Here is a 22,609-nt window from a genome sequence, read left to right as displayed (position 1 = left end):
TCCATCCCTATCTGTATTGGAAAAGATTCATCTCCCTCTCCTTTGTATTTTTGTTCTCTGGTTTGTTTTTGAATGGAAAGTTTGTTTAAAAGAAAAAGAAAAAAGAAAAAAGATTGCATTGATTTCTGGAACTTTTTTATAGTCTCTTTGATCTTCACATAGTGGGTATTCTCACTTGGTCAAAGAAGAGACAGCAAGATCCCGTTCGTAAGAAATTCTGGCTTTGGTCAATGCTGGTTGGGAATCTTTCGTTCAACGCTACTTTTATTTTTTTTATTTTTTTTTATATTTTAAACTAAAAGTTGGTTAGAGCATCTCTACCCTAGCTAAAATATCAATATTAACTATATTTAGTTATTATTGCTTTTTCTTTTTTTCTTTTTTTTTAATTTTTTAATTTTTTTTTTAGCTTTAACAGAGTAGCTTGCCATTAGCTAGAATAGCTACATTGCTACAGTGAAAAGCAATTTGGAGCTATTCACTGTAGCACACTAGATGAATAAAATATTGTTTATTTTTCTTTTGTTTATTGTTTCTTTATTTCACCTCTTTTCAACCAACATCTTTTATTTATTCTGAACAGCGCTTCACATTTGCTACGCCTCTCTCTTAAACACAAAATTTATCTTTCTTGCTCACAAAAATTTGAATGCAGAAAAAATTTATTTCATGAAAACACATGGATGGAAACAAAATAATTGCAATTGGATGAAAAAATTTATTTATGTTATTAATTTTAAGAATTAGTACCTGCATGTGAGATGAATGTTCTTCATACATGTTTATTTTTATTTTTATGAATGATTTCTATATATGCGTTTGTTTTTTTTCCTTTAATTAAGTGTTGACAATAATATAATAAAAAAAGAATGAGAAATAATATTTTAAAGCAAGTAGAGAATGAAATAGAGAATTTACTAGAGTGTGTAGTGAAAAAACAATAATTAAAATAAAAAATTATACTTTTTCACTAGGTAAAATATCTAATGCTGGTGGAGATGCTCTACGTGCTGGGTAGTTAGAGTTTTTTTTTTTTTTAATTGAATAAGGAAAGGGTTACAGGGAAGAATCATTACCACTCCTAATCCGAAAGGAAAAAAGAGGGAACGATCCTAAAAACGAAAAAGGGGTGGGCTCCGCAACAATAGACCCAAAACAAATTAAAGACGAAAACGACAGAAAAATTCTAGTAACAGTTGGGAATGAGTCAAATAAATGACTCGGCCCATCAAGTGAACCGAAACAGCCAAAAAAGGCTGTAATAAACGGCAAAATTCTGTAAACGGAACACCCCAAAGGGTAGCCGACACGACCATCAGTGGTCGGAAAAGAATAACACAGCTGACCATCAGTAGTCGGAAAGGAGAAGATCTCTGTCAAAAATACAAACAAAGGCCAGATCAAGGATCTAGTCCAAAAAATGAACATAGTGAGCAGAAAAACACAAGCAAATACTAAGAGACAACAAATACAAGCAAATAAAAGCATAATAAAATCTCCTAAACCAAAAATCAGCAACCCCAGCGGTGGAGATGGTTGAGACGCGGCGGAGGAAGGAGATGAAGCCGGAGATGATGGTGGATGGGCGCGATAGGTGGCAGGGCTGCCATGGGAAATGAGATCGGATTGCAAAGAATCCAAATCGTAGACCCACGACAAAACCAAACGAAAAGGCTGAATCCGCGGCTCAGAGGAGGCGGAGGAGCGTCGGAGGAGGGGCTGGTGTTGGGATTCTTGGCGGAGATGGGATAAATCGCACAAGGCGATGGATAAAACCGGAGAAAACCAATCACCGGTGAGAGGCATAATAGAGAGAAAGAGGAAGAGAGATAGAGAGAGAGGGAAGGAGGGGTGGAAAGAAACAGGTCAACCGATTCTTCCCACCCCAAGTCGTTCTTTTCTCTGGCTGGAGGCGCTAGAGAGAAAAGAAAAAAACCCTGGGTAGTTAGGGTTTAATTGTGCTGTTATTCTTTATAAAGCTTTGGGCCTTTGGTTTTAGTCATTTCGTTAAGTACTTTTGTAAAAGTTCTTTGGTTCATTGGAGTACGGATTTGGCCATTTACATGTAATCGTTCCAGATCAACCATTTTACCAATCACTTCTTTATTTCATATCATCATTCCCCATCAATACATGGTGCACACTACACGGCCCGAGTAACTTCTAGGTTGTATTTAGCTTAATTGGAGGGTTAGCAAGATTGTATACCTGATGTGTTAACTATGTATACCTTGTTGAATGCATATAGCAAAGACATGCATTTTTTTTCCCTAATACTCCATCCGCTCGCAACACAAAATATTTTCTCATCGAGATATCAAATATGTGAACCCCTATATTTCAATTCATAACTCTTGTAATTCTGAGACTAGGAGTTGTAGGTAGACATCTATATTCGTTCTAGATGAAGTTGGGCATCCGATAATCAAGGATAAAATGAAATACGATTGTTTCATGCACAACTAAGGTGGCAAGTTGTACGGAACCAGCATCACTGACCAAGTAGTAGACTAAGCCTTACATTGTGTCAGTTCGATGCAAATTCTGGGTGTCTGTTATTGAATGAACTCATGCTTCACCATTAGTCGGATGCCTTAATATGTTGTCCTTTGTACACCCATCTGCATGCCACCTCGTATGGACAGCAGCATGTTGTGACATAAACAACCTTTGCGGTCGTGGTATGAGTGAAAACCACCACAACACCTTCACGGGCCGTCTTTAGGCAGTCGGAATTGCCCATCTTCATCTATAATTCTGTCCTTGCACTTTGATTTTCCACCAACTGTACATGAGACTAATTGTTCATTACGATCATTGCATGTCATCAATGTGGTACCACTGCATCTGTTATCATATATATATATTAGTCTTTAATTTTGAAAAGAAAAAGAAAGAACAGTGGACATCAGGTTATTGTTCTTTCTAACCATGCACATTGCCACCTAGTAAATTTTTTTTTTTTTTTTTGGTTATTAGTAGGAATTCCTCTAAGGCAAGACATGCCACACCGCGAAAAAAAAAAAAAAGCTCCTAGCTACACCACTAAAAGGAATCAACCTAAATTTTCATAATTTGATGTTATTTTTGCTTGACTTGAAATTGATCGATTGATTTGAGCTCTGGGCTCTACAAGACTACCTCCAAGTCAAGTTGCTTGGGGGACCTGCCATGAACCGGCGGTACCCAAATGAGGTTCTGTGCTGTTGTGCGTGCTTCAAAGAGATTATATTTGGAACAACATAAAATTGAAAATTTTAAAAAGGGTTAAATACCAAATACCTCTCTGGGGTTTGATACCTTTATTTTTACTCCCTTGGGGTTTCATTTTTATCACAGGACCTTCCTGGGGTTTTGATAAAGGACCAAGTTAGTCCATCCGTTAGTTGACCGTTATGACTGACACGTGGACCAATCAGATGTTGACATGTGACACATATTTAATTTTTTTTTTTTAAATTAAAAAAAAAATTGGGGGTGGCTCCTTGGCCATTTGGGGGTGGCCCTTTGGCCATGGGGGTGGCCAGGCCACTCCCATCTGGCCAGATGGGGGTGGCTCGCCCAAGGGGGTGGCCGAAACCACCCCTTGTACTCACTGGGGGTGGCTCGGCCACCCCCATGGAGCCTTGGGGTTGGCCGAAACCACCCCCAAATCACCATTGGGGGTGGTTTCGGCCACCCCCTTGGAGCCCGAGCCACCCCCAATTTATTTTTTTTTTTTTTTTTTTTTTTTTTTTTAAAAAAAAAAAAAAATTAAATATATGCCACGTGTCAACATTTGATTGGTCCACGTGTCAGTCATAACGGTCAACTAACTTGGTCCTTTATCAAAACCTCAGGGGGGTCCTGTGATAAAAATGAATCCCCAAGAGGTAAAAATAAAGGTATCAAACCCCAGGGGGATATTTGGTATTTAACCCTTAAAAAAAACAAAAAAACAAAAAACAAAAAACAAAAGATTAAATGATAATTGGTCTAAAACCAGCTGAATGAATCACAAAATATGCAAAATAATTAAACCAACTGAAAATTTATCAATCATTAGTCCAAGAAAAAGTAAAAAAGAAAAAAAAAAAATCACTAGTTTTGGCTGGTATGCCAATCTTAGTGGAGGACATTTACATTATACATCAAAATGAATAAAGTTATACCCATCGCTCTATTTTCTTATCGAAGATGTCTGGTCTGTAAGTTGAAATGAACATCTCAACGAGAAGGGGAAACTACATCAATACGAAGAAGGTGATGGGTACACTAGCCAAACAAATGGCAGGAATGATTATCCAAGAGTGTCCCTGTAGTATAATTATAAGAGTAACCGAAAAGGCTATCATCATGATTGCAATGGAAAAGAAAAGAGTCGAAAGGCTTATGATCATATTTCTTGGCAATGATTCAAGGAAATCGTCTTCTGCATAGTGTGTGATGTTAGGATTCCCAAAAACATCAAGACTGAAGTTGTGGAGGAAAAGAGCGACAAGGCAACAGATATTATAAAGAGCATGAACACTTTTTCATTTAAGAATAAAGGAAAGCCAGTATCTTGTTTGTTACCACCTGGAACAGTAAATGTTGCAGCAAACATAATAGTAACAATGAGAGAGCCTACCACTGGACAAGAAGTTGTTGTGCCCTTCATCAATTTCTCTCCATCTTTCATTAAGGCCTTGTGGTTCTTCGTAAACAATTCCATTGGAGTCAAATCATCAATGTTCAAAAATTCCTTATACCTTGGAGGGACAATACTCTCCACCTCCTACATTGTAGATTTATATCTTATAAGTCCCACCGTAAGCCCAAAAAAATTTAAAAAATAATACCTCCACATCACATAAAAAAACATTGTGTGGGAGGAAACCTATGGCAGGCCGTGCGTCTCTATATATGGCTAGTGAATTTTTTACTCAAAGGACATAATTGTATTTTTAGAGAAATGATGATAGGGGTATAATGGACATTTTACTCAATTTCCATCGGATTTATTAGAAGATTCTAATGGAGAGGACGTCTGTTTAGGATTGCGTTTGAGAAATAGAACTTTTAAGTCAAAAAACACTTTTTGACAAAAGCTTAAAAATGAAATTTTTGCCAAAAGTGCATTTTGGCCATTTTTAGGCTTTTTAGACCCTTAAAAGCGTTTTTAATTTTTTTACCAAACAACTACTTTTTTCTTCAAACGGGCTTTTAAGTGTTAAATGCAAAAAATAAAAAAATAAAAAAAATCTACTAATATATGAACTTAATACCCTATTAGTTAATGACAATAGCATACAGACAGGGAATTTAACCTTATAAGTAGGAAAATTAAATATAAACATTAAAGCTCAATACGTCATATAACTAAATGAAAAAGAAGTGAATTATGAAAATAAGATAAATATCATATCAAATCATTAGTTAAAAGGATGAGTATGATCGTTAACGTTTAATCGGTATTCTAACTTGATAGATATATATTAGAACTTTATTTACTTTATCCCAAAAACTTGGACTTTTAATTATTTATTTTATTTGTTTGTTTGTGTTCGAAACACTAAAGCATCTAGAATCCTATTCGCCATCTTAGGCATGTAACAAAGACCGATGTTGCACCGCTCCATGGCCTATTTTACATTATACAAATTTGTTTGCCCATTTTTCAACCACTAGAGCTTCCCCCTCTCTCTCCCGCTCTCTCTCTTAGACTCTGTTCTCCCTTTCCCAATCTCCATGTGCTCGTGTTTTCTTCTCAACTGAAATTTGTTTTGTTCGTGTTTATATATATTCAAGTTGGGAATATATATAATCCCAACTTGAATGCTGCCCCAATTGAACTAGCCTCCGCCTTCCACCGTTGAGTCCACTCGGTGTGCACCCCGCAGCCCCTCTTCACGACCATATGCCCCACCCACATCAAGTGTGCTTGAGCCTCCCACGAACCCCACCAGAAGATCTCACTGATCTGGGTTTCTCCAAGTTTCAACCACCTTCGTTTTGCTCACATCTTACCACTACACGTCTCCCAGATCCTTCGTCAAGTGACAACTGTTTGCAGAACATGTTTTCTCAAAATTAAGAGTCTTTGCAATTAGTAGATCTAACTTCTAAGAAATGCATTCATTTAGTAGTCCAACTCATTGCATTCTAAATGCATCAACAACGTAAGTACGACTCTCCACTTCAATGATCAAGGCAAATCATTATATCAGAAATAGTAAATATAAAAAATGCCAAAAAATCATTATAAAAAATGCAACGAATTTTATTTTAAAATATGAAGTTCCATTTGGTTTGTACGGTACTATTCCTAGTAATTAAGAGTGAGAGTATATAAGAAAAGTTTGGAATGCGAGAGATTACCTAAACCATTGTAGTTCTTGCAGATGCACCTTGAATTTGAATAAATTGAAATGAAGCTTCTGTCCTTCCTATCATATGTAATATGATATTGTGTTTGTCATCAAGCCCAAGTTGCCATAGAGGTTTTCACAGGAAGCCCAATATAAGACTAAAGATTTTTGCTTGACGATGTAGTATAGCAAATGCAAATATGGACATTGAATCTTCGCCACGGTACCACATAAGATTTGATTTTGCTTTGACTTTAAGAAAAACAAATTCAAAACTCCCCCTCGCGATAGAACGGAAGATGGCTTCTTTAAAAGGACGCATGTTCTCACTAATTCATACTTCTTTGCACATGTGATCTAGAAGTTCATGGGACTGGACATTGACTAACTTCATTTCATATAAATCCTTGATTCCTTTATCAACAATTGAAACAGTACAAACTTAGCTAGATGAAACTATAAATTAATAAAAATATAAATTAAGGAGATTTGAATTGATATAGGCTTGACAAAGTAAGTGAGGTATGGTATTAATTGAATTGACATAGCATACCAATGATATTAATTGAATTGACGTAGCATACCAATGATATTAATTGAATTCCGTCCATTAATTTAACAGCTTCTGTTAGTGTGATACTAAATTAAATATGACAAATATCACAATTTTATTGGCTCTAACGTTTTACACTATCAGAATTTGTTAAGTTAGTGAACGAAATTTGATTGTATGAACTAAATTATTTTTTTGGCATACGTGGGGGACCTTTGAGTTCATTTTGATACCACATAGAGTTAATTGCAAATTAGGTAAACCACATGGATTGATTTTGCATTTTTCCCTAAAAATTAAGGTTAAAAATTCTGGAAAATTGAGATTGAAAATAAGGGTGTTTCTTTGTTTCTTTTTCTTTTACTTTTTTTTTTTTTTCCTAGAGATGGCAGCAGTTGACAATGGAGGCTGGAGATGGTGGCCGGCGGTGGGTGTAGGAGATGATGGCCGAAAGCTCACTAGACTTGGTGGCGTCCGGAGACTAGAGTTTGTGGCGTTCAGCGACACTGACCAAAGTTGGGTTTTTAACAACAATAGGCCAAATAATGAGCCAAAATATGACTAACTATAGGCTAAAATAAGGGTCAACTTAGGCGAAAAATGAGTCTGAGTCATCAAACAAGACCAACAAGGGCCAGACTTAAGTCATCAAATAAGACTATCAATTTTTTCTTGCACTGTTCCACATGATTCATTAGCGTTTTCTTCCTCGCGGCGATAGATCACACTACATGAGTCATAACCCCAAAATTCACAGTCTAAAAGAATTGAAAAAGAAGCACATTAACAAAGACGCTATGGCCAGATCTAGACGTCATGCTTGGCCTACTTTAAGGGCCAGATGTTACACATTGCTTATCATACAACAAAGCAAGTCATTTTCCTTGGCTATGATGACGGAGATTAATGTACATATTCTTGGTATAAAATGGTGAATTAAGGGGAATTCCAAACATTTGATCCCTCGGTAATAAAATTTAATTAAAAATAATAGAAATATAACTAGTGAATTCTTCACTATAACGTATATCAATGATATATGTTTCAAGTCAAAAGCTCAGTAAAATTATTGTTGTTTTTCATAATCTCAGACAAGTATTATTATATATTTCATACGTACAATTAAAATATATAACAAAACTTATATATATTCATAAACAATTAATTTAAAATAGGAATTTAAATATAAAAATTTAATCAATGGAAAAGTTGTCAAAAAATTGTAGTTCAATCGGCTAGAAAGTCTCATAAAGCAAAAGTTATTAGTTCGAATTATCATCCCTCTTTCCCTCCCCTTATACGAACATGTAAAAAACAAAATGTAAAAGTTTGATTACGAATAAATTAATTTGAACTGTTCAAGGCTTGAAGTAGAAAGAAATTGCAAATTGTAAAATTTTTGAAATGTTGAATAGCTTCTAATTCTTTGATTTGTCAAATAGGCAAATAGCAGCATAGCTCTCGGTGTTAAGTTCGGTTTTTGAAAAACAACCAAAAACTAGTATAAAAATGATTTGACAAATGTATTTTAAAAACTGTGAAATAATTATTATTAAAAACAATAAGTTTTCATAGAACATCAATATGATAAGTTTATACAATAAAAAAAAAAACCTGAAAATGGATCATCGCAAATGAAAATGAAACCAGTTTTAAAAAACCATTTTATGGGGAAAAAAGCGACAAGGCATCAGATATTATAAAGAGCATGAACAATTTTTCATCTAAGAATATTGGGAAGCCAGTATCTTGTTTGTTATCACCTGGAACAGTAAAGGCTACACAAACATAATAGTAACAATGAGAGCACCTACAACTGTACAAGAAGTTGCTATGCCCTTCATCCATTGTTCTCCCTCTTTCATTCGGGTCTCATGGTTCTTCGTAAACAATTCTCTAGGAGTCAAACTATCATGTTCGAATATTCCTTCTACGTTGGAGGGACAATACTCTCCACCTCCTGCATTGTTGATTTATATCTTATAAGTCCCACCTTATCCCAAAATTTTTTTTAAAAATTATACTTACTCCCTCAAATTTATACTTGAATTCAAATTTCTCCCAAAATTTGAAGAGTTTCAATTGTCCCCCCAAACTACCTATATAGCAGTTACACATAGTCCCCTAGGTTGGGATTTTCCATTAAATTTGACGAAAAAAAAAAATGATAATAATACCCCCACATGACATAAAAAAACATTGTGGGACGAAACCCATGGCAAGGCCGTGTGTCTCCATGTCTAGTTAATTTTTTATTCAAAGGACATAATTGTATTTTTAGCGAAATGATAGGGGTATAATGGAAATTTCACTCAATTTTCGTCGAATTTAATAGAAGATTCTAATGGAGAGGACTAAGTGAAAGGATTAGGTAGTTTGGAGGTCAATTGCAACTTTTTAAAGTTTGAAAGGACATTCCAATTTAGATGCAAGTTTAAGAAGGGTAAGTATAGTATTTCAAAAAAAAAAACAAACTACTAATGTATAAACTTCATACCCTATTGGTTAATGACAATAGTATAAAGACAGAGAATCTAACCTTATGCGTAGGAAAAGTAAATATAAACATTAAAGCTCAATACGTCATATAACTAAATGAAAAAGAAGTGAATTATGAAGGTAAGATAAATATCACATCAAATCATCAGTTAAAAGGATGAGTATGATCGTTTAATCAGTATTTTAACTTGATAGATTTATATTTAAACTTTATTTACTTCATCCCAACAACTTGAACTTTATTTATTTATTTTATTTGTTTGTTTGTGTTCAAAACACTAAAGGATCTAGAATCCTTTTCGCCATCTATACTTTTAAATTAGTAGTTACATGCCTATTTTACATCAGGCCTATTTTACATGCCTATCGTTAACGAAGACTGATGTTGCACCGCTCCATGGCCTATTTTACATTATACAAATTTGTTTGTCCATTTTACAACCACTAGAGCTTCCCCCTCTCTCTCCCGCTCTCTCTCTTAGACTCTGTTCTCCTTTTCCCAATCTCCATGTGCTCGTGTTTTCTTCTCAGCTGCAATTTGTTTTGTTCGTGTTTATATATATTCAAGTTAGGAATATATATAATCCCAACTTGAATGCAGCCCCAATTGAACTAGCCTCCGCCTTCCACCGTTGAGTCCACTCGGTGTGCATCCCGCAGCCCCTCTTCACGACCATATGCCCCACCCACATCAAGTGTGCTTGAGCCTCCCACGAACCCCACCAGAAGATCTCACTGATCTGGGTTTCTCCAAGTTTCAACAACTTTTGTTTTGCTTGTAAAACATAAAATGGACATAACATACTATAACTTCCAGATCTTTACTATCATGAATTTCACAATAAATTGATAAAAGAAAACATACCAGAATCCATTGCTTCTTTAATTCTTCTTTAAAAGCCTAAACACCAGAAATCGGTTTATCTCGCTTGACCCACTTAAGGTACACGAAGATGATGAAAATTGTGTACATTTATAGGGTTGAGAGAGGACCGGTTTCCTTTATTCCTTTATAGCTCAACTTCCCATCAAAGTAAGAGTTAATTCAATAGGAAACCACTTCTCTTAATTAATTAATCAACAGTTTATTAAGAATTAGGATTAAATAATCTCATAACTTAAGGAGTCTAATAAATACTCATATGTGCCATGTCATGTGGGACATTAAATTCTTACATTGCTCACAGCTTACCACTACACGTCTCCCAGATCCTTCGTCAAGTGAAAACTGTTTGCAGAACATGTTTTCTCAAAATTAAGAGTCTTTGCAATTAGTAGATCTAACTTCTAAGAAATGCATTCAATTAGTAGTCCAACTCATTGCATTCTAAATGCATCAACAACGTAGGTACGACTATCCACATCAATGATCAAGGCAAATCATTATATCAAAAATAGTAAATATTATCGTCATTGCAAACAAAATACCCCATTTAGATATTTAATTTGTGCATTAATTGGAGTTAAAGCACCTAAATCACATACAATACAGCGAGGAATTCAATTCATCTCGTGAATCAAAATTATCCAAACATTATGAATATAAAAAATGCAACAAATTTTATTTTAAAATATGAAGTTCCATTTGGTTTGTACGGTACTATTCCTAGTAGTTAATAGTGAGGGATCGGGCTTACATGCGGTTGATAAAATAACCGCATAGCTGCTGTTAAAATTTGAAAGGTCCAGATTTAATACTAGTAGTTGAACGGTCTAGATTTAATAATAGCAGTTTTATCAGACGTTGTGACTGACCGAAAGAAAAACAAACGCCGTTTATTTTCTGGCGGAAGAGTGCTTATGGAGAGACACAAGGCTTTGAGGAATGAGAAGCAAGAGAGAGATTTGGGAGAAAGACGATTATTACAGAATGCTCTTCTTAATCCAGTCACCATTTTATTTTTCAGTCTCAAGCTCTCTCAGTCTGTGTTCGGCTGAAAGGGGTTTCTGGAAAGGAAATTTGAGGACAAGACGCTGGGCATGGAAGGGATAAAAAAGACGAAACAAAATGGATTAGATAGGGACACTCCTTTCATATTCCTCTTTTCCATGTTTTTATTTCCTTGCTGCTTTACAATTACCAGTGTTTTTTTTCCCCCTATTTTCCTCTTCAAAAGCCCCAAAAAGAGGAGTAATTGACGAAACAAATATTTTAAGCAAACTCACCGATCCAAGAAAATATTAACCATATTTGTGAACATCCACGCCCAGACTCATAAACTATTGATACCAAATGGGGAGATGTCTGTGGAATTACTGGAGTAATTGGGAACAAAGCTTTTAAGCAAACTCACAAATCCATGAAAATATTAAGCAGACCCAAATTTTTAAGTAAAGCTAACATAAATCTTCGAAGAGAAAGAGAAAGAAAGATGGGAAAGGAAGTCACAGCGGTGGGAGCGAGAGCAAGAGGTGGTGGAGGAACGAGTGTGGTTCAGTCTCTTGAATCCAACGTCGTTTGCTTTGCCTTTTTGTTAAATCAACATCGTAAGTGTAAAACTACTAGTATTAAATCTGAACCGTTCAAATTTTAACAGCAGCTATGCAGTTATTTTGTCAACAGCATGTAAGCTGCATCCAATAGGGAGAGTATATGAGAAAAGTTTGGAATGCGAGAGATTACCGGCCCTTAAACCATTTGTACTTCTTGCAGATGCACCTTGAATTTGATTAAATTGAATTGAAGCTTCTGTCCTTCCTATCATATGTAATATGATATTGTGTTTGTCATCAAGCCCAAGTTGCCATAGAGGTTTTCACAGGAAGCCCATATATATGACTAAAGATTTTTGCTTGATGTTGTAGTATAGCAAATGCAAATATGGACATTGAGTCTTTGCCACGGCACCACATAAGATTTGATTTTGCTTTGACTATACGAAAAACAAATTCAAAACTCCCCCTCGCGATAGAACGGAAGATGGCTTCTTTAAAGGGACACATGTTCTCACTAATTCATACTTCTTTGCACATGTGATCTAGAAGTTCATGGGACTGGACATTGACCAACTTCATTTCATATAAATCCTTGATTCCTTTATCAACAATTGAAACAACACAAACTTAGTTAGATGAAACTATAAATTAATAAAAATAAAAATTAAGGAGATTTGAATTGATATAGGCTTGACAAAGTAAGTGAGGTATGGTATTAATTGAATTCCATCCATTAATTTAACATATTCTGTTAGTGTGGCATTAACTTAAATATGACAAATATCACAATTCTATTGGCTCTAACGTTTCACGCTATCAGAATTTATTAAGTTAGTGAACAAAATTTGACTGTATGGGCTAAATTATTTTTTTGGCATACATGAGGGACCTTTGAGTTCATTTTGATACTATATAGAGTTAATTGTAAATCAGGTAAACCACGAGGAATAATTTTGCATTTTTCCCTAAAAATTAAGGTTAAAAATTCTAGAAGCTTGAGATTGAAAATAAGGGTGTTTCTTTGTTTCTTTTTCTCTTACTTTTACTTTTTTTTTCCTAGAGATGGTAGCAGTTGACAATGGAGGCTGGAGATGGTGGCCGGCGGTGTGGGTAGGAGATGATGGCCAAAAACTCACTAGACTTGGTGGCATCCGGTGACTAGAGTTTGTGGCGTTCAGCGACACTGACCGAAGATGGGTCTTTAACAACAATAGGCCAAATAATGAGCCAAAATATGACTAACTATAGGCTAAAATAAGGGTGAACTTAGGCCAAAAATGAGTCTGAGTCATCAAACAAGACCAACAAGGGCCAGACTTAAGTCATCAAATAAGACTATCAAATTTTTCTTGCACTGTTCCACATGATTCATTAGCGTTTTCTTCCTCGCAGCGATAGATCACATTACAAGAGTCATAACCTCAAAATTCAGAGTCTAAAAGAATTGAAAAAGAAGCACATTAATAAAGACGCTATGGCCAGATCTAGACGTCATGCATGGCCTACTTTAAGGGCCAGATGTTACACATTGCTTATCATACAACGAAGCAAGTCATTTCCCTTGGCTTTACAAATTGTAAAATTTTTGAAATGTTGAATAGCTTCTAATTCTTTGATTTGTCAAATAGGCAAATAGCAGTATAGCATGCTATACACCGAGTAATTATTATTTTTGAAAACAAAATGATTTGACAAATATATTTTAAAAACTGCGACATAATTATTACTAAAAACAGTAAGTTTTCATAGAACATCAATATGATAAGTTTATACGAAAAAAAAAGAAAAAAAAAAGCTGAAAATGGATCATTGTAACTTTTTTTGTTTTTTTTAATGAAAATGAAACCAGTTTTAAAAAACCATTTTATGGGGAAAATCAAACATAGCCATAGATCCTACGTAATGCTTTCACACTTATTGTGGAATTTCAAAAGTGGCAGAGGTTGTTTTTAACGTGGCAGATTTTTAAGTATAATTTGTTAAAGTAAGCACATATTTCAAAAAAAACAAATTCAATTTGAGTCGAAGCAATCAAATAAGTTATTTAAATATATTAAATATGGTTTGCAGTTTCGAAGCTTCAGAGTTTTCGTCAAAACCCAAAGCCCAACCCTCGCGCTTCTCAACGTTAGTAAACGGTGCGTTTTATATTGCTTAAACGGAGCGTTTTGTTAAAACGCACATCTAAACTTTGTCAACCTTTGTCCTTCGTCTTCTTCAACACACATTTGAACTTTGACCTAAATTTCAAACGGCCTGAGCAGAAAGAAAATTACTTCAACAAGTCGTAAATCTTGGTGCTCTTAGAAAATATTTGCCCCCTATGAATAGCTGAGAGGGGGAAACTAAGGCATACGAATTTTTTTACAGGGGTAAGGGAAATTTTTCGCGGTTGAGGGGGGGGGGGGGGGGTGGGCATGTGCCCCCCTCGACCCCCTCGATCCGCCGCTAATTGTGACTCACCCCTAGTGGTTGAATTAATAGCCTCATTGAACCGTAAATATTTTGCATGTAAAATGTTTCTTTATTGGGGATAATGCCATAAATCTCAATGTTTTTATTTGTATGACATTCTAGTTTATAATGAATAAAGTAATTATTGACTTATTTATTTAATTGAGCAAAATTGAGCATATGGCATATAATGAGATTATCACGTAAGATCTTAGATTAGTCTCTTTCATTTGTGTTTAGTGTTTTGGTATCGTCATTCTCTCTCTATTTTGGTTTCTGCTTAGATTTTTTTTTAAACTCAAATAAATTTTTTTAATAATACGACTCGTTGTGAGCTCGAGCTTGACACAAAATCAAACGAGCCAAGCTCGAGCTAGTACTACTCGCTCAAGCTCGGCTCGTTTATACTCCTAACTATCAATTGTCTTACATGATTATGTATTTTAATGTTAAAAAAACAATTTTATAGAAATATGAGTTCACAAAATGGATAATTGCCTTACATGTGATTTTACGTTACTAAGTGGTGGACTTATACTTGATTTTTCTTTCCACCCATGAAACACAATTGTGTTTTGCAATTTGTCAATCATTAATTGGTAGCCATATGAGACAATATGTACTTGTGAAGGATATAGTCAGACCCATCTTTGAGGAACTAGACTCAAAGTAGCACCAAACCATGTGGGATAGAAATGAGGGTAAGTGTAGCAAGATGATCAAGATTATTTATCTAATTTATCTTTTTAGGACTTGACCTTGATATTTCATGTGTATTTGAGATTTTTAAAATGTTTGCAGTTTCCTTTACTTATTGATGGTTTGAGGTTATTTTGGGAATTATAACGCTTTGGTTTTTAAGTTATTTCTCTCGAGAGATTTGTTATTTTCTATGGAAATTTAATGATTAATGGAATTATTTAGATGTGCTATATTGTATTAAGTTACAATTATTTTTGTTGTTTATTTTATACAAAGTAAACTAGTTAGATACATCCCTTGAGACTTATTTACGTTGTGAATAGGTCTTGGAAGGCGCACCATGTTAACTATAGTTTAGTTAATTCTCAAGGGTGTTATAGGTGTTGGGAATAAGATTGCAAATCAAACTATTTGCGTAGCAGAATGAATCGAATTCCCATGTCAAGTTCCTTTATGAAGAGCATGTGAAGAACGTTGGTATTTAAAATTAAATGATGAAGAACATTTACTTGGATATAAACGGCCACTCTTGGCTTTGGGCAAAAATCTTTTTGCTTCTCTAAGAATGTGTTCTTTATTGTTCAAGAACATGAAGAACGATTTCTTCTTTCTTGAAGAACTTAACCCTTCATATTTTTTATAATTATATGAATGATTGTTATACAACGGTTTTAACTAACATATGATTATTAGATTTTAATAGGCCAAGCCTAGAGAAGAAGTATTGTACTACACCATAGTTTAATGTAATTTAAGTAGAGAATTCGTATCAACCAAAGATGGATTATGATTATTCCTTGATTGTGTGTAGCCTATTAAGGAATTAGATAATTCATACCTAAGGAAGACGGATCGTACCGCATCTTAATGGTTAGGTGGACCGTCAGTGCCAACCGAAGATAGATTATACTTATTTCTTAATGAAGGTATTTTCTTAACTACTTGAGTGAGACGAACCCTATATCACGCATAATATGAATTTTCCTTATTAATTTATGATTAACCATTGTTATGCGGTTAGTGATGAAATTAACCCCCTATTCTATCTATCATCATTATTATGCATTTAGTTTAAAAACAAAACAAATCAACCATCTTTTAAATTGAGTTATATTTAATCTTGATTCTAGGTTATGCAAGAAAAGGAATCAACCTAAATTTTCATAATTTGATGTTATTTTTGCTTGACTTCCAATGGATTGACCGATAAGGTACAGTGTGAAGCCGTTCTGGGCTCTACAAGATTACCTCCAAGTCAAGCTGCTTAGAGGACCTGTCATGAACCGGCGATGCCCAAATGAGGTTCTGTGCTGTTGTGCGTGCTTCAAAGAGATTATATTTGGAACAATATAAAATAAAAAATAAAATAAAAAGATGAAATGATTAAATGATAATTGGTCTAAAACCAGTTGAATGAATCACAAAATATACAAAGTAAACCAACAAAAAATTTATCAGCCATTAGTCCGTGAAAAAGGGCAAAAAAAAAATCGCAGTTTTGGCTGGTATGCCAATTCTTAGTGGAGGACTTTTACATTATACATCAAAATGAATAAAGTTATACCCATCGCTTCATTTTCTTGTCGAAGATGCCTGGTCCGTAAGTTGAAATGAACAGCTCAACTAGAAGGGGAAACTGCACCAATATGAATAAGGTGATGGGTACACTAGCCAAACAAATGAGAGGAATGATTATCCATGATTGTCTCAGTAGCATAATATAAAGAGTAGCACAAAAGGCTATCATCATGGTCGCAATGGAAAAGAAAAGAGTCGAAAGGCCTATGATCATCTTTCTTGGCAAGGATTCTAGGAAATCGTCTTCTGCATAGCGTGAAGTTAGGATTCCCAAAAACATCAAGACTGAAGTTGCAGCGGAAAAGAGCGACAAGGCATCAGAGATTATAAATAGCGTGAACACTTTTTCATCTAAGAATACGGGAAAGCCAGTATCTTGTTTGTTACCACCTGGAACAGTAAATGCTGCAGCAAACATAATAGTAACAATGAGAGCGCCTACTACTGTACAAGAAGTTGCAGTGCCCTTCATCCATTTCTCTCCTTCTTTCATCAAGTCCTTATGGTTCTTCGTAAACAATTGCCTAGGAGTAAAACCATCTTGGTTCCGATATTCCTTAAACCTGGGAGGGACAATACTTTCCACCTCCTGCATTGTTTATTTAAATCTTAAAGTCCCACTTTATCCCAAAAAAGTTATAAAAATTGTACTTACTCCCTAAAACTTACACTTAAATGGTATTGTCTCCGAACTTTGAAGAGTTTCAATTGATCCCTCCCAAAACTACCTAGTTGTTGCACAGTCATTTCCGTTAGGATTTTTCATTAAATTTGACAAAATTGAGAAAATAACAACACCCTCACATCACATAAATTTTTATTTTTTTATTTTATTTTTTTTTAAAAAAAAACTATGCTGGAAACCCATGACCCAGCCGTGGGTCTCCAAGGATATTGAATTTTTTTAAGTCGTAGGACATAATCTTATTTTTAGAGATATGATAAGGGTATAATGGATATTTTACTTATGTTATGTCAGACTTAACAAAATATTCTAATGGAGGGGGTTAAGTGAAAGGGATAAGTAGTGTTTTGGTCAATTGCAACTTTTTAAAATTTAAGAAAATATTACAATTTTGGTGTACGTTTTAGAAGAGAGAGAGAAAACAAAAGCTACTAATATATAAACTACTATAGTATAAAGACAAATAATTTAACCTTATAGGTTGGAAAACTAAATGTTAACATTAAAGCTCAGTGCGTAATATAACTAACTAAGACAAGAAGTAAATTATGAAGATAGGATGAATGTCATATTAAATATTAGTTATTCAATGTCTTAAAACTTATAAAATGATGGGTACTATTACACATAAATCCATCACTGAAGCCCATGGGCCAGGAACCCGATGAACCCGGATAAGCCCGGCATATCCACATGGGCCGCGTAGACGCAATCCAATATGGGACTCACAGATACGACGCCGTCCCCTAATGCTAGACTGATTTACTCAATCCAAGAATATTGTGAACCGACCATATCGGATCCTCTCCATTTAATGCCTAGATACTGCCGTTACAGGCAAGGCACACACCGACTATATTGATAGCTCGAATACATCAAAATCACTAGAGCAGTTATAGTTCATATTTAAGCATTTTTGACAGTTACGCGCCATTCTCGGAATCCCGCTAATGACGGCAACTGTTAAGTGCCAAAATATTCGTATTTTAGCCCTTAAACTTATATGTGTTAATTCCTTAGTATAGTTAGTTTGTGCTATCTTACTTCCTTTTTGTATTTTCTTTGTTTTATAGGTTTTTGGAAGAAAAGAAAGCGTTTCCGAAAAAGTTCCAAGCTTAAAGGGAAAATTGGGAAGACCTAGAAGATTTGGTTAAGTTTAATCAAATAAAGAAAATGATTAAATCGGAATTTCTCAAATTGAAGTCAAAATCGGATTGGATTTAAAATTGGATTCTGCATATGTCTCGGTATTTTGACCAAAACTTTTAGCTCAAATATCCGATTGAGGTGATTCAAGCGGCATTGGAAAGCTAACTCAAAATGCTATAAATCATTGTGAAATATCATTTTCCAAATTCGGAGCTTCGTAATGCCAAAATCACCCCGCAAGATAGGAACGCAATTATAGGCGAATCCTATACCGATTTGGACTTAAGTTTTCTTTATCCTAGTTGGACTAGGACTTAAATCTCCAAATTTCCTAGAATTACTATGGCTTCTAGGACTCTTCTAAGCCCTATAAATAGACATCTAAGCCTCACAATTCAATAGACAATTTTAAGGGGACAACTTTGGGGAGAGGAATTGGAGGCTACTTCTAGGAGCGATTTTCGGTTCTTTCTTTCCCTTTTTCTTTTAGTTTTATTTTAATTATGTGTAACTAACTCTTAAGGAGAGCTAGATTGAAGTCTTAATTATATTTATTTAATATTTTAATATTGGCGCATTTGTGATAATCATATTGTGTTGCTTAACTTGATTAATTTCTGTTTTATTGAATTCCTCATATGTATGTGATTGACCATTATATGCATGTGGTATGGACTAGTTAATTAAATCAATTTGAATGATCGAGTCCTGGGTTTAATAAGAGTAACAAAAAAAATTCACACCGAGTTCTTGGGTTAATCAACATGGGGAACCGGGAGTAGACACCTATGCCCTAGGCCTCATGTGTTTGTCGATTTCTACAGATTTATGCTTTCTTAAAGAACAACTTAGTAGACACCCATACTAAATCATTTAAGAAAGAAAAGAATTAGAGTAGACATCCATGCTTAATTCGTTGCTTAGGGAAATCAATAGCTTAAGGAGTAGACACCCATACCCTTAGGTTGACAAACATTAAGTATTCATAAGATGATTGGATCATTAGCATATTGTTATATTATCTAAGTATGATTAGTGTTGGATATCAAAGCCCTGCATTTACCTTTTATTTATCTTTTTATCTTTTCATAATATCAATATCGTGACAATTTAGATATTTTAATTAATTCTAAATAAAATCGACAATATCCGTGGGATCCATCTCGTACTTGTTGCACTATACTATTGTTTTGATCTTGCGCATTTGCGAGTTAAAACGTACTAAATATTATCTATTAATTTAGGTAGTATTTGGCAGAACAAGTTTTTGGCGCCGTTGCCGAGGATTGTTTGATTCTGTTTGGAATTTTTTTCCTTTAATTTATTTTTATTTTAAATTTTTTTGTGTTTCTAGTTTTTTCCGCAGTTCCTGTTCTGCCTTTGGAGGTGCGCTCGAGCGCCCAACCAGGGCGATCGATCGCACATCCAGAGAGCAGCACAGTTACTGCAATAATTATAGATCTGATTTTTTTTTTTTGCTTTCGTTTCATGCAGGGTCATTCGAGTCTGCATATTAGTAAATTTTCTTTTTAAATTTCATTTTTATTTTCCCTTTTTAATTTTAACTTTTTGGTATTTGATTTTTAATTGCACACATGTGGGGAGGCGTTCCGACACCCCATAGACCATGTTCATGTTGCCATGACTCTTATCACCATGTTAGAGAATGTCTTACAATGAGACAAATCTCTAACAAATTTTATGGGCACATGAACACATCGTTCTCTAGACCGGGGAACGACCGCTATTTTGATTCCTGTTACCCATCATGGAGCCAACAATCCAATCTCTCATGGCAAGCTCAAGCTCCTGGAATTCATGCTTCATAATTTCTTGGAATGCAACATCACTCATATTAGCAATTCCATGATCATGCATACTCCTCTCGATCTGCTCCACAACAGCAATATCAAGCTGAACCATCTCCTCTTGAGTTTTCTGAAAATACATTAGCTCTGATCAGTTCAACAATTGAGGAGATGAAGAACTCTCATTTGAAATCAGTTGAAAGGATGGAGGCCCATTGTACACAAAGAACAAATTTTCTCAAAAAGGAAGAGCGCCAAAGTCAATCAGTTACCACTCCTCATGGACACTATATGGAGGAAGAGAGTATCTGCTATCATGAAGAAGAGTCATCTCGACAATTCTATGGTCAATCCTATTATTGTCTTAGTCCAAGTCTAAGGCAATCCATTTTCAAGATAGTAGCTCATGAAGAGGAACCATCAACCATATATGATCATTCATATCAACAATACCAAGAAGAACCACCTCCTCCAAAAAGGTTTGCCTTAGAAGAAGTGAGTCCAGCCTTAAAAGAAGCGCATGCCAGCTTAGAAGAAATAATATTAGCTTATCTTAGCCAAATGGAGGAAAGAAATTGATCACTTAAAAGGATGGAGAACTCTCGCATGCCATCATTTGAAAGGATGGAGGCTCACCTCAAGCAAATATCAGTCATACTTAAAGAAGAAGAGGAAGAGCGCCAAAGTCAGTTGGTGGCCAATCCTAATGAGCACTACATGGAGGAAGAGTGCACCTACTATCATGAGCAAGCTATCACATTAAGGAGTGAAGAGGTGGCTGAAAATCAAGTGGAAGAGGGGAAGGAGGAGCAAACCGAAATTCCACAGGAACCACATCAGGAAAGAGAAGAAAGCACTAAAATTTTTTCACCATTAGCTCTTATTCCTGAAACACCAAGAGGCCAAGAAAGAAGTCTATTAGAGCTACCACATGAGCAAATTGAGGACATCAAGATAGAGAAGCTCCCTGAGTTTTCTTCTTACTATATTCCAGTTCATGATTCCCCACCGGATGAGCAGCTGTTTGAGAAGACTCAGAGTGGTCCTCCCCGATCTATAGACACTCGGAAGCACTTTGCAACAGAAAAGATTCATCCCCTTTGGTGCAAGAGAAGAAAAGACTGGTGCTTCAAGTTTAAAGTGTCACAGTCTAGCTAAAGATGTTAAACTTAGCACTCATGGGAGGCACCCCATAGTTTATCTTGTTATTTTATTTTTGTGTGTTTTACTTAATCTTTTTATTTATCTTTAGTTTCGTTTTGTTTGATTTTATTTGTTTTTGTGTTCTCTTATTTTGCAGGGATAAGTGTATTTCGATTCAAGTTTGGGTGTGTGATATGAGCCATACTATTCCAAACAGTTCGTCCATCTCCAGGGTAAATTCTTTCCATGTTTTAGACACATTAGGGACAATGTGTAATTTAAGTTTGGGGTATGGGAGACACTTTACACAAACTTTGTCCCAGTTCTATCTTATTTTTATTTTTATTGTTTATGAAAAAAAAAAAAAAAATTCCCAGTTTTATTTTATTTTTGTTGTTTGTGAAAAGAAAATATATGTATGTTCATGTTGCCTTAAAATTTTGGTTGATCTTAAGAATTGTGATTTGATTTCATTGGTGAACTTAAAATTTTGAACACATGATCTGATAATTGATTTTTTCAGTTTGGTTACTTGCTTAGAACAGTTGAGAATTCACATGTTTGATCTGATCTCAAATAAGCACATTAGCACATAATTTGTGGGGTATGACATGAAGTATGATGTGTGTGTTTTTGTGTCTTGGGTGAAACTGAATGATTTATTAGATGGATATTTTGACATATACATATGTAAAAAAAAAAAAAAAAAAAAATCATTGATAAGCTTTTCACCAAGTAACTGGACCTCTTGCTTCAAAGCATTGAGTGTTCACGTCAAAAGGTGAAGAATTTTGATTTGATTAATGTTATGGTTAGTTTGGTTTCGTAGCCTTTTTGACTTGAGTTAGTAAGTCCTTAGGGGTGTTCTACATCTAATGCCCTAAAACCAACTGGTTTGGGAGTCATTGACTTAACACTCATTACATAGGTCAATTAGAAAGCTTAAGGGAACCAAACATTGCACAACCTGACAAAGAATAAAAAAAAAAAGAAAAAGAAAAAGAAAAGAAAAATATGCCATTGTTGTACATTCTAATAGGGATTTCAGTGAACTTTGAGATATTGAGACATTGCACATTGGAAATAATTGGCAACTTCATATTTATGTGCTAGTTCACTTTACACTGTTTCGAACTTGTAATGCCTTAGCATGTCTTTTGTAAGTGATTAAATTTTAAAATTCCAATTTATTGTGAAGGTGGAATTTATCTTTCTAAGCTTGCTAATGAATGAAAATCATGATTTTGAGTGATACCTTAATTTTTGGATAACA

At 34.9% G+C, this 22,609-nt stretch overlaps 2 pseudogenes across 1 annotated transcript in view; both read right to left on the bottom strand.

Moving 5' to 3' along the window:
• Positions 1-4,145: 4,145 nt before the first annotated feature.
• Positions 4,146-6,651, bottom strand: LOC148587388 (uncharacterized; annotated as a pseudogene).
• Positions 6,652-16,382: 9,731 nt separating this feature from the next.
• LOC132168243 (uncharacterized) overlaps positions 16,383-22,609 on the bottom strand; it is a 53,831-nt pseudogene continuing 47,604 nt past the window's right edge. Inside the window, exon 9 of the transcript XR_015911408.1 lies at positions 16,383-17,140. The product of XR_015911408.1 is annotated as an uncharacterized LOC132168243 (transcript). The remainder of the gene's footprint in view (positions 17,141-22,609) is intronic.

Source organism: Corylus avellana, chromosome 2, assembly GCF_965113065.1.
Source record: "Corylus avellana chromosome 2, dhCorAvel1.hap1.2, whole genome shotgun sequence".
NCBI classification, from domain to species: Eukaryota; Viridiplantae; Streptophyta; class Magnoliopsida; order Fagales; family Betulaceae; genus Corylus; species Corylus avellana.
The sequence above is the reverse complement of the archived record's forward strand: the minus strand, read 5'-3'. Positions and strand labels throughout refer to the sequence as shown.